Source organism: Schistocerca piceifrons, chromosome 5, assembly GCF_021461385.2.
Source record: "Schistocerca piceifrons isolate TAMUIC-IGC-003096 chromosome 5, iqSchPice1.1, whole genome shotgun sequence".
NCBI classification, from domain to species: domain Eukaryota; kingdom Metazoa; phylum Arthropoda; class Insecta; order Orthoptera; family Acrididae; genus Schistocerca; species Schistocerca piceifrons.
In genome coordinates this window covers 576,145,563-576,158,651 of record NC_060142.1, presented here as the reverse complement: position 1 = coordinate 576,158,651, position 13,089 = coordinate 576,145,563, and positions in this window count along the sequence as shown.

Sequence of the window (13,089 nt, the reverse complement as noted above, 5' to 3'; positions counted from 1 at the left end):
GTGCATTTGATTTCCTTGTTATTGTAATTGTGAAAAATTTTGTAACAAATATGTATTGGCCAGTGCCCAAAACAATTTGTAATATTTTTTGTGGGGAGCATGGGGGTTATGTAAGTAGGCTGTTTAGGTTTTTATACTGGTAACGCCACGTAGCGCTCTGTATGAAAATCACTGGCTGTGTTGTGTGCAGTCTGTGGCTGGTTTGCATTGTTGTTGACCATTGTGGTGTTGGGCAGTTGGCTGTTAACAGCGCGTAGCGTTGCGCAGTTGGAGGTGAGCCGCCAGCAGTGGTGGATGTGGGGAGAGAAATGGCGGAGTTTTGAAATTTGTAAGACTAGATGTCATGAACTGCTATTTATATTATGATTTTTCAACACTATTAAGTTAAATACAATGTTTGTTCTCTATTAAAGTCTTTCAGTTGCTAACTATGACTATCACTAGTTAGTGCCTTCCGTAGTTTGAATCTTTTATTTAGCTGGCAATAGTGGCGCTAGCTGTATTGCAGTAGTTCGAGTAATGAAGATTTTTGTGAGGTAAGTGATTTGTGAAAGGTATAGGTTAATGTTAGTCAGGGCCATTCTTTTGTAGGGATTATTGAAAGTCAGATTGCGTTGCGCTAAAAATATTGTGTGTCAGTTTAAGCACAGTCATGTACAATTTTTCTAAGGGGACGTTCCAACATTTGTTTTTCTTACTTGTAGGCATATTAACAGCTCAAAGGAACCCTTGTCTATATACCGATGGTTAATGTTTGCATTCCTTAACTAGGTGATAATAACCAGTTTCGCTGGGGTTTTTGTTTTCTGTCAGTAGTTTTACAAATGAAATAATGGATAAAAAATACAGTGAAAGACTTTTTCGTTTTTTTTTTTGTTCTGGCAAATATCTCACATACTCACATATAAAGTCTTTGCATCAAATAACATTCTGATGTATTATATTTGATTTCTGGTTGTGTGGTACATACACGTATATATTTTCTGCTTGTCCAACATGTGAAACCGCGACATAGAGCTGACCATCTGGGAAATAGGATTCCTTCAAATTAACTCTGCAGCAGTGAAATGTTTGGCCCTAAGCCTTACTGATTATCAAACTATAAGCTACTTTCACAGGAAATTGTAATCTCTTAAAAGAAAACGGCATAAAGGTTGAGATCAATGGGTTTCTTAGTGTAAACATCGATTTAAAATTGTCCGCTCACAAACCCAGTCATTATTTAAGTAGTTCAGTTCTATTGATGTATACATTTTATCAATAAATTGGTCCAAGGCTTCTAACACACTGCGTCATTCTTGTGTTAAAATAAGCTTACCAGAGTATGGATGACGAGGGTAAGTACCATTTTCAGTTTTCAATAAATTTTCTGTGAATATGTGAGCTTTTGGATCTACTGTCGCTACTGTAAGCATATTTTCTTTCAAAGATAACTTTTCCACCTAATCCCAAAATATTAATCTCTTTCAAGCACTTCAAGTAAACTTTTGCTTATTTTATCTGTCGGTATTGATTTTGGAAGAACCATGTTTGCCGAAAGTCTCCTGATAGTAGGAATAAAACTCCGCCCATTAAACTGTTGTTTTTCCGAAGACCTTGTTATACTGTATTAAGTGCTTCAAGACTTTTTGTGGGCAATAGTACATTCGACGCGAATAAGCATTTTGTATCACTTTAAAAGTTTATCACGCGCTGTTAGATTATTTGCTCTTCATTGAGAATTTTGTCATAACACCGCTAGATGTGCTTTTCTTTCTTGATCAGTTTCCTTGTGCCACACCATCTTTTGCCTTTTCGTCACTACACCGGATTGCAAAGAGATGCTTTTAAGCTTGTTCAGTGTGGTTCAATATCATTTTATGTGCTTCATTATTGTACATGGGTACAATTATTCCTTCCAATAAATGTTGAATTGGAACTGAATCATAGTTTTTGCAAGCAGCTTGTAAGGTGGCTATAATTTCGCACCTTACAAGTACTCATCTAGATACATTGCCATGATTTACAACTGGAATTAGCTATCATTTGATAGGTTATACATCGTATATATGAATATTTAAAGAAGACTGAGATTATCACTTACACTTTGTATATAGTTGTTAACACTTATTGCATGAAAGATGATGGAGTATCTTTATTATCAAAACGGCGTAATGGATGATTGCCTATACTAGCAGATGTTCGAACGCCAGTGGAAATGAAACAACAGGCGTATCTGAAGCCCTGAGTGGAAAAGCAGACACAGGTGTGTTGGTCCTGATTAACACAGGAAGTAGCCAAGACGGACGGTCGGGGCACCTGAGCGCTGAAGCACAACACAGCGGCGGCCGGCCGTGTTTTAGCGGGGAGAATAGCTGGATAATAAGTTGGAAACTCTGAAAATCATAAACCACGGAGGCTGGGTATTTCCGAGGATTTTTACTCTGAGAAGCATACCATTGTATGTATTCCTAATTAACGAGGATAGGTATTTTCTCGCAAACTTTCCGCGCTGGACGACAAAAGACTAAAATATGGTTGGTCGGCGTTCAGAAGAATCTGTAGAGAAGGAGAATATTCCGTGGTTTCGAGAATATGATTCACTTGCTGCAGTTATGAGGGAGGGGAGCCGAGCTCTGCTGGGAAGCCAGCGGTGGAGAGAGATGTCTTCCCTTTTGAGCACCTGTGTCTGACGGTCGCGTTCCCTGGAGTAGCATCTTGGAAGTTTTTTTTGTTATTTTTCCTGCGATTATTATAGTTGGTACTGAAACGCGCTAGGCATGGATTTCACAGCGCAGTTTGTATTGACATCGCCGAGTCTTATTTACGTTATCATTAAAATTTTTGCCACCCACTTACACCCACCGCGAATAAAACACCATAGTCCACAATGAGAGACTTACGCATACACATGAAATGTGTTTCTTTGCATATAGTGAAGCATTCAAGAGGTCGAGAATCCTTTGGGAACCTCAGAGAAGATTTTCTACGTTTACACTCATCTATAGCAACGTTGTAATGTTACGATATCGTGACAAGTGTTTTACGGTATCTTTGACTTGTGTCATAATGTCTCTCCAATACGTGCTTTTTCATCTGTATCTACATATACTTAGAGATCCAACAAGCCACAGTACGGTGTATACATTATATCAATATTATCGATTCTGCTTCCTACTCCATTCGTGTACTGAGCGAGGAAAAAAATGTACGACTATTAACGTCATAATCTCCCTTACGTTGTACTCGTGATCCCTACGCGAGATAGACTATGATGGTAGCGATGTGGTCGGACGGTCTTCTTCGAATGCACGACCTCTAAATTTACCCGTTAGGGATTAACGACAACATCTTCCTTGTATGAGTTTAGGCTTTCCCGGCGTAAGAAAATCTTGAATATTTTTCGTCTGAATACCCGTGAAATATTCAACGTCCTCTCTCTTCCAAAGATTCCCATTTAAGTTCTGTTACACTTTATCAGCTATGCCAACCAGTTATACCCACAGCATCGCGCCTCTGAATACGTTCGACGTCTGTTGACATGTCTTCTAGATAAACGCTCCAAACACTGAATGAGTACTTATACTGGCTTGCTCTAGCGTCTTATATGCAATGTCCATTACAGATGCTTTGCATTATCGCAGAAACCTTCTAACAAATTTAAGCGTTTCGTCCCTTTCCCTAATACTGATTTTACGTGACCGCTCACTTGATATCGTTTCTTAGCAGCAGTCCTAAGTACCGGGTGATCAGAAAGTCAGTATAAATTTGAAAACTGAATAAATCACGAAATGATGTAGATAGAGACGTACAAATTGACACGCATGCTTGGAATGATATGGGGTTTTATTAGAACCAAAAAAATACAAACGTTCAAAAAATGTCCGACAGATAGCGCTTCATCTGATCAGAATAGCAATAATTAGCATAACAAAGTAAGACAAAGCAAAGATGATGTTCCTTACATGAAATGCTCAATATGTCCACAATCGTTCCTCAACAACAGCTGTAGTCGAGAATAATGTTGTGAACAGCACTGTAAAGCATGTCCGGAGCTATGGTGAGGCATTGGCGTCGGATGTTGTCTTTCAGCATCCCTAGAGATGTCGGTGATCACATACACTTGCGACTTCAGGTAACCCCAAAGCCAATAATCGCACAGACTGAGGTCTGGGGACCTGGGAGGCCGAGCATGACGAAAGTCGCGGCTGAGTACACGATCATCACCAAATGACGCGCTCAAGAGATCTTTCACGCGACTAGCAATATGGGGTGGTTCTAATAAAACCCCATGTCATTCCAAGCATGTGTGTCAATTTTTACCTCTCTATCTACATTATTCTGTGGTTTATTACGTTTTCAAATTTATATTGACTTTTTGATCACCCGGTACTTATATGATGTGATGAGCGCGAGATGTTCCCCACTAATTACGTAATCATATTGTTTCTTTCTCATTGTTACAAGCATTATGTAGCGCCGCTACCCTGTGAGAAAGTGCTGTGGAAATTGCATTAGCGGCCGGTAGCTGGTTAGCACGGCGTGTCGTCATTTGGTCTAAAGCAACAACAGTCTTGATTCGTTGGAAGAGAGGCTAGACTCGCTCAGCACAACGGTATTGCACGGCACAGGCAAGGGGATTTCTCTGTCACTGGGGTTTCACTGGTGTTGCCGAATACTCGACCCGAGACAGAGCATTGGCGTGACAGGTGCGCTGCTGTCTGGAATAAATAGCTGTCGACTTTTTGGCAAAATAATTCGCTGCCCACCAGACTAACAGGACGAAGGGGCTACGCCAGTCGAGGAAGCGACCTGGAACCGCCAGCAGCAGCCACAGGTTCGAGTCTCTGTCGCTGTACCAGCTTCCTGCACTGAGCCCGCCCTCCGGACTTTGTGCTACAGCGCGGCGGACCCTCCCAGCTCACTCCAGCAGCAGTTGGACACCTGCCCAGGGGCAGCGGGACGCACCCTAAGCACAGCAACTGCCATCCAACAATGCTATGGGAGCGCATCATCGCTGTACACTTCGTGTGCTCATTCATCGTGAAGTTGGCTACCTATGCAATTTTCCCGTCCATCTCCATCGTCATCCCCCCCTCCCCCCGCTGTGATTCACGCATCAAGGACGGGGGGGGGGGGGAAGAAGGGGGTGCCGGACACCGAGTGCAGGTGTCAGCTTAGCATAGCAGAGCATGAGCACGTGTTGCAGGCAGCTGGCCGGGCACTAGCAGCTGCCTGGTGGCTTCCAGCCCTCCCACGGCATGGGGGCGTGGTCGCTTCCCCACATCGTTGCAGTGCCGATGTACAAGTGGAAAATAAATTATTGATTTTGACAACCACTTCTCTTCTGGGCCTTCATCAACCTGTCAACCAGCCTCACTCCCTCAGCCGTTCGACATCCTGACAACGTAGTCACCCACAGGGATCGACTACAAATTGTCTCACGTTTAACCAGTTTTAGACATCGCTATCATTCACTACGCTAAGTGGAAATACTGTCAACGCCTTTGTTAATTTTTACATGAAGTGTTGCAGTACTTATGTTTGGCGACAAGTCTCGAACCAGATGGTTCATTCTCGATTATGGCCTAATGCGGCTGCACTGAAAGTGTCCGATCTTAATATCAAACACCAGAACGGCATTATAAGCTTTAAAAAAGGTTATCATATGACTGTGACAAGCAACATGTGCCTCTAAGCGAGTCAGAATCAATTTAATTTTATTCTGACTTGCTTAGAAACACACGTTGATTGTAACAGTCACCCGCGATCATTTTATAAAGTATGGACTGCTATGACATCAGGACTGACGGTCACGTAGTAGATGAAGTTACGGAATTCTGCTACCTAGGCAGCAAAATAACCAGTGACGGACGGAGCAAGGAGGACATCAAAAGTAGACTAGCACTGGCAAAAAGGACATTCCAGGCCAAGAGGAGTCTACTAGTATCAGACACAGGCCTTAATGTGAGGATGAAATTTCTGACAATGTACTTTTGGAGAACAGCGTTGTATGGTAGTGAAACATGGACTGTGGGAAAACCAGAACAGAAGAGAATCGAAGCACTTGAGATGTGGTGCTACAGACTAATTCTGAAAATTAGCTGCACTGATAGGGTAAGGAATGAGGAGGTTCTCCGTAGAATCGTAGAAGAAAGAATATATGAAAAACATGAGCAAGGAGAATATGATAGAACATCTGCTGAGACATCAGGGAATGACTTCCATGGCTTTAGGTGGAGCACTAGAGGGCAAAAGCTGTAGAGGAAGACCGAGATTAGAATACACCGAGAAAATAATTGAGGACGCAGGTTGCAAGTGCTGCTCTGAGATGAAGAGGTTGGCACAGGAGAGGAATCCGTAGCGGCCCGCATCAAACCAGCCAGAAGACTGATAACTAAAAAAAATTGTCATTTTGATGTTTGTTATTAAGATAAGGTACTTCCACTGCAGCACCCGTGGGCTGGACTTGAGAATGAACCGGCTGGTTCGAAACTAGTCGCCAAACTTATGTACTGTAGCTGTGACAGACGGGGATACACGTTTGTGGAACGAGAACCGGAACAGAACCGAAGGGCTCGTAGGTCTTAGAGTAGGCTCGATTGAGCGAAATTTCGAGAAGAATGGTCCAATAAGAATATTGTGTAGTGCGGACCGTAGCAAAAAGGGAAATTTCGTACGACAGCAGAACATATAATAGAGATGACCGGGCGTTGGATCAAGAAAAAAAAAAAAAATGATAAAAAATTAAACTAACACCAGCTGTTCCAGATGGAGCTGTGATCATGCTGAGTAAGTCGGATTATCCTAAATTTTAGGAATAATAACTAAACGTAATTATCAAAAGACCATGGGACAATAGAACAAATATCTAAAATTAAGTCCTAGTAAACCATCTTAGCAGTATCCATTACTTATTATTCTATAATTCTGACATTTACGGACGCATTTCATGTTACCAAGGAGGGAAGTGGATTTTGCATAGGTTGTAACACCACACCCGTCACTTAGTTGGTTTTGGCGTGTGTTCACCCCAACTAATTGACTAACGGATCAACAGAGAGTGCACATATAAACGAGACATTCTACCACTAAGATCAGTACATACACAACAAACAAGACTTTAGAAAAAAATCCTTATTCTAAGCCTATATTTACTACGTCCGCGCTCTGGTCTAGTCATTCGTAATCTTGCCCATTAAGGCTCCGGAGGGCGGACTTCGACCTCTTCCTGGTTGTTATTTTGGTAACCATTATTCCTGTTCCTTCCCGATTGGTGAGTACCGCCCCAAGTCCTTTGTAATTTATTATGTTGCACCGGAGAGTGTCGCTCATATTTCGTGTACCTTCTTTTCGAGTTGCCATTACTCTTATTTTGACTGTGGCCGTTGTAGTTCGGCACTGGCCTACTATCCCAATGAGGTCCATTATTGCGACGGTTGTTATTTTGTTCACGCTGTCGGCGTTTCTCCCGCGCCTGTCCCTCTTGAAATGCGAATTCCAGTTCGCGCAAAATGCCCTTAAATACCTCAGTATCACTACCACAACGAACGGCAAGTGATTGTCGATACGAGATGGGAAGTTTCATGTAGCATAATCTGATGATTTCCGCACCGCTACATGGGTTGTCTAGGTACTGGTTCCTTTTTGTCATATTTTCAAAAAATTTGACCGGACTCCGGTACCCTGCCCCTTCCATATCTCTGGACATCATAATTTCTTGTTTGATCCTTTCCTGGGTTTCTTTAGACCCATACTTGCCCAAGAAGGCATTTTTGAATTCTTCGAACAAGACGCTCGTCTTCGCTACATTTCTCATGTACTCAGCGGTCGCGCCCTCCACATGGGTGCACGCAAAATCCAGCTGGTACATCAATGGCCAGTGTGGGGGCAAAGATAACTCGAATTGTCCCATAAAAGTTTTTGGATGCAAGCTATTACCTTCGTCCTTGTAGTGATGGAACTTTCGGACTGATACAAAATGCCTGTAGTCAAACCGGTCATCATTCCAGTTATCATTTCGATCGTTCTTACGATTCGTATGAACTTCGGGACGTGGACTAATTCGTTCCGACACGTTATCGTCATCTCTCCCCCTCTGTATGTTCGACAGTTGTTCGGTACATCTAATCAGCTGACAGCAATTGTGCTCACTGGACTGCTGCGCGCTGTCCGTGTTTACCTCGGTCGTTGGCTCAGAGCTGTGAATGAAGGCGTGTCTCCCGTTGCTTATAGTGTCAACTTTGTCACGCCGTGAAGCGGTTATCTGTGTTCCGGCAAGTGACGGTTCAGTCGACGCAGTAATTACACCCTTCTCCGTTCCTAATGTCTCTGTAATGAGACGTTTTACCTCGTCCACTAAATTTCTTTTTAATATCGCCACCTCCTCTTTCAACATCTCGTTAGGCCCTATGTCCGGTTGCTCTTGTTGCTTTTCTTCAACACGTGTTATCCGGCTTTGTAGCCTTGATAACATGACCTTTTCTTCTTTTGCCGTGCTTTGCGTGGAGTCCCGAGTTTCTCTCGCTATTTTCCTTGCACCTTTCCCAATCAATTTGGCTTCAATTGCCGTTCGTCTGATGATGGCAATCTCTTTCTCTATTTTGACGCCGAGATTCTTTACCTCCTCTTTTACTTCCCTAAGAACTTCTGTGAGCCTATAGTTCAGCTCCGAATTCGCCTTTTTAATTTCAGCATTAAGGTTGTCTTTCAACTCCGAATTCGCCTTTTTAATTTCGGCATTAAGGTTGTCGCTCTGCTCTTTCAGCTCCGAATTCGCCTTTTTAATTTCGGCGTTAAGGGCTGCGCTCTGCTCTAAGTTCACCGTTTGCATCTGTTGCAACAGGTCCGTAATGTTTTTGAGAGTAGCCGCATTTTGATCCTCGTCCTTTTGTGGTTGAAAATGTGACTCTTCTCCTCTGTTCTGAGGAACCCTTCGATATCTGGACAAGTACCGTCTCCGCGTCCCCGTCGGATCACTTGTGAATGAATCGTTTGATAATCGTCGGACTTCGTTTTGTTCCAACACATTCTGGCTTCTTAGGCTGGATCTTCCATATTTATGGATTAATCCTGTACTCCCTGCGTCCCCCGAGCCCTCAGTATCACTGCCTGGATCCACGTCCTTGCTATTCAGCGGACTAAACCAGTCGTGAGACGCAGTTTCAGGAAGTTGCAACTCGCGTTCGTCACGCTCATCGGTACAGCCTTCCCTACTGTCACCCATGTTCTCCCGACTAACAGTCTGCTTATATTCTGTCGTTGTCTTGGCTTTTCCCCTCGTTATCATTTGCACTTTTATGTTACACGAAAACTGAAAACCCAAATACCCCTTACACTCAATAATTAGATAACGCAAAACATATATCAGGACACAAATTGATACACTAGGTGTGAGCAGTGACCCGACAAATAGTTCATGAAGGATTCCCCCAAAAGGGCTAGTACCAATGATTGTGTTCTGTGTGCTCAGTATCGACTGATTACGGCACTGCACATTATAAGTACTCCAACAAATCACAAATATAATGCATAGGCACCTATAAATGTCAATTTGAAAGGGCAGCACATGAAGAAGACACTGTAACTTATTGTAACTAATGCTACCCGTTTCTTCAATTAACAATGGCTAAGCAAGGCAAAAAAGGCTAGTACCAATGATTGTGTTCTGTGTGCTCAGCATCAGTTGATTACGGTACTGCACATCGTAAGTACTCCAACAACTCACAAATACAATGCAGAGGCACCTATAAATGTCAATTTGAAAGGACAGCACATGAAGAAGACAATGTAACTTATTGTAACTAATGCTACCCGTTTTTCAATTAAAAATGGCTAAGCAATGGATCACGTGGAAAAATTTCATTTTTAAGACTACTTCCTAGCAAATCCTGAAGTACCGTATCCTGGCAGGGTCGCCATATGTAACACCCCACCCGTCACTTAGCTGGTTTTGGCGAGTGTTCACCCCAACTAATTGACTAACAGATCAACAGAGAGTGCAAACTGCCGCAATATCGGATAACGCAATAAAGTAATGTGGCCCTGTGACTCCTGACTGAACTGCGGTGGCAGTGCTGACATTAATTTATTCAGAATTGATCACTTCTAATTAAAAAGGGGTGCACATTGAAGTTTTATTCAGCTATTGAACACCAGATGCAAATGTAGAACATAAAATTAATTAAGAAAGTGACTTGGGATTTCAACTACTTGATTGAAAACAGATGCAGTCGATTAGCACAAATTTATTTTAACTCAAGACCTTCAATCATGACGTTACAAGACTCTCCTATCAGGCAGTGGTAATAAATTGCATTTGCGTGGAGTAAAGTGCGATACTCAAATGTAATTCCTATCGACTGACCCAGGCGTAATGCGAAGTGCGAGAAGAATTCTACAATACACGGCCCATGAAACCCTCGTGGAAACTTTGTCGACGTGATCCAACAAATTAATCAGTGGCCGGAGCGGGCGCAATATGACCGAATACAGCGTGGCGGAGCGTCGTGGTTGTGTGGACGTCGGCCACGCTCGTGGTGCTGCAAGGCTGCGCTCGTCTATTCACTCCTAGCTATCTTGCTCAGTACATAGCTGAACCAAAACTTTCTATCTCCAAGCTCAATCGTTCCATTTGCTAGGTCCTAAACTGCAGAGATGCTCACTCTTTCTCAGGCAAGCTGAGTAAAGAACGCCACGTCCGTACTCTAGGCAAGCTGGAAACGGAAGACCTCTACTGAGACTTCTGCCAGTCCGCTCTTCGCCTCGGTTTCCCCTCCAGCAAAGTCACTTACGCCATTGCAGCGCAAGTCGCGTTAATTATGCGTCGCTTCCCAGCGCCGACCAATGCCCGCTCTGGGAAGTGAACAAATTCCCACAAAATTTCCCTTCCTCTCAACTTCTTCTATTTAGCTCCCCCCAGGCCACCCATTAAGGTTAGCGTCTGCACAAACACCAAGTTTTCCAGAATTCTGACTCCAGGAGAGTACTTGAAATTCCTTGGTCCTACAGTCCCATCGGAAGCCGGCGTATTTCATGCTTTTGCTCTTCACCTGATTTACTTCAGGATCTGCAGACCGTGAATTCAGCGTGAAGTTGCTATAGTCACGAACACGCATATTTTGACCTCTGTTGACCGCTCCACCGTAGCTTTGCGCAGCTTTGTCGCATGTTTCACAGAAAACGGGACGACGGACATTTATCAACAGGCGTAAAGTTCTTCGTCTGTTTCCCGGTACACCAGCATCGAGTCGGGGTCAACCACCCACTCACTGTTACTCATCTTAAGGCGGCTGGAGGCCGCGCCGCGTTACCGCTTTCTCAGAGCTTGAGCCCCCTAAGCTGCCTATTGTCGCTTCCCTCAGCCGCTCCCCCGGCGGCCCATGGTCAATTCTGAGCACTTCCCTGGGGTAAACTAGCCTGCAGTAAATCGACGCGTTTCCACGAAGTTTTCATGTCGTGTGAATTACTTTAAAACCATCACCCGACATTAATTATTCCAATATGTCGATGCTATACCCTCTACAAGATGCATTGTGCCTTGTCAGTCATATTTGTTCAGCCTTACTGTTCGCTCAACGTGAGTTAGGTGATCTTTAATCACTTCATGTAAGGGGCATAGTTCTTGCCCTCTTACAAGGTTTAGTAAAATTCAATACAGTCAGTAGTTTAAGAAATTCAAGCAGCTGAGTCAAAGAAAGGGAAAGAATACACTGCTAATTATTTCTCGTGCATTTTAACGCAACTGAGTACCTATCCATTTACTGAAAGTGGTGTCAGAATGTAAGGACTGTCTTTTGAGAAGTTCATGTTAAATAGTTTGTAAACTATGGTTATAGCTTGTAAAAACTACTCCGTAACTGCTCCATAATTGATACCCCCCGAAGACAATAAATATCTTGAGTAAAACTTTTTCAAGGTCGTATACCACTGCATAAGTTCAAAGATGAAGTAGCTGAAGCAGAAAGCGTATGACAATAATTTAGAGAAAAAAGGGGTTCGTTGAATAGCAATAATACAACTGGTAATAGTAAATTTGCGATTTGGAGAAGCAATGGTCAATAAATCTTACTGAGGGTGAAAAATCTATCGGTATGAGCTACCGATATTGAAACAGAGATTAAAAGACTTGCGTGTAAGGAGAGGATGTCAATGTTAACACAGTCGTGCAACAAATCACCTTAAAAATGAGGACTGCCTTATCATAAATCTCGGTGCTCTTGTAATGCGAGTGTTGACGAATGGCAATGACTGATATGTTTCTTGTTATACCGTGTACACCAGAGGCCCATAGTGAGAAATAATATATCGGTCTATTAGTCATGCAGAACTTGCTGAAGCCAGAATAAGTGGCGTGACGTCATGCTACACGCGAACTTTCTCCTGCTCGTACATGAAACTAGATTAACGGCATGTCTAGGAAATGCAGTATTGTATTTTTGTAACTTCTGCTTCGAAAAATACCATTAATCCTGCTGTTACTGACGGCATGTACTACGCCATCACGCGAATCTTCAATCAATTTTTCACTTTCCTAGAACACCGAAAAAATCTCCGCTATATTTTACGGTATATCTACGATATTGTTAATTACCGGTACTATCGTAAGCTGCACGATTTTTAGGGCTATGTATAGAATTTTAGCTCGTGCGTTTGGCTACGAATTGATCCTGAACAAATTGCTCAATAGCCCATAGGCTTAAAATCAATAAAAGTGAAGACATTAGCCTTCGTCACAACTCTGTGTTAATAGTCAAACATAAGGCCTGTTGTACAAGACATTTAATTAAATGTTCGTCTGGAGAATAGGAATTGTCCAGAAACTACGATTTTAGACAAAGTCTAATACTAGTTTTTCTACTTAGCAGACATTTCATGTTATTAGATAAAATATAAAGTGTTTTTAGGTTTGTACGAGGGTCATTCAACAATTAAAGAGAGAAACTGGTCTGGGTAAAAACTGCTAGTAGGGCAAGTTTGGTACTTTTATGGCTTTAAGTTGGCATCAGTGGGGTGAGTCCTGATCAGCTGACGTATCAACATGCGGTTTCAACTCCCTCATTTGAAAGTCGAATTGATGACATTATTCGTACCGACCACCGTGTGACTGTG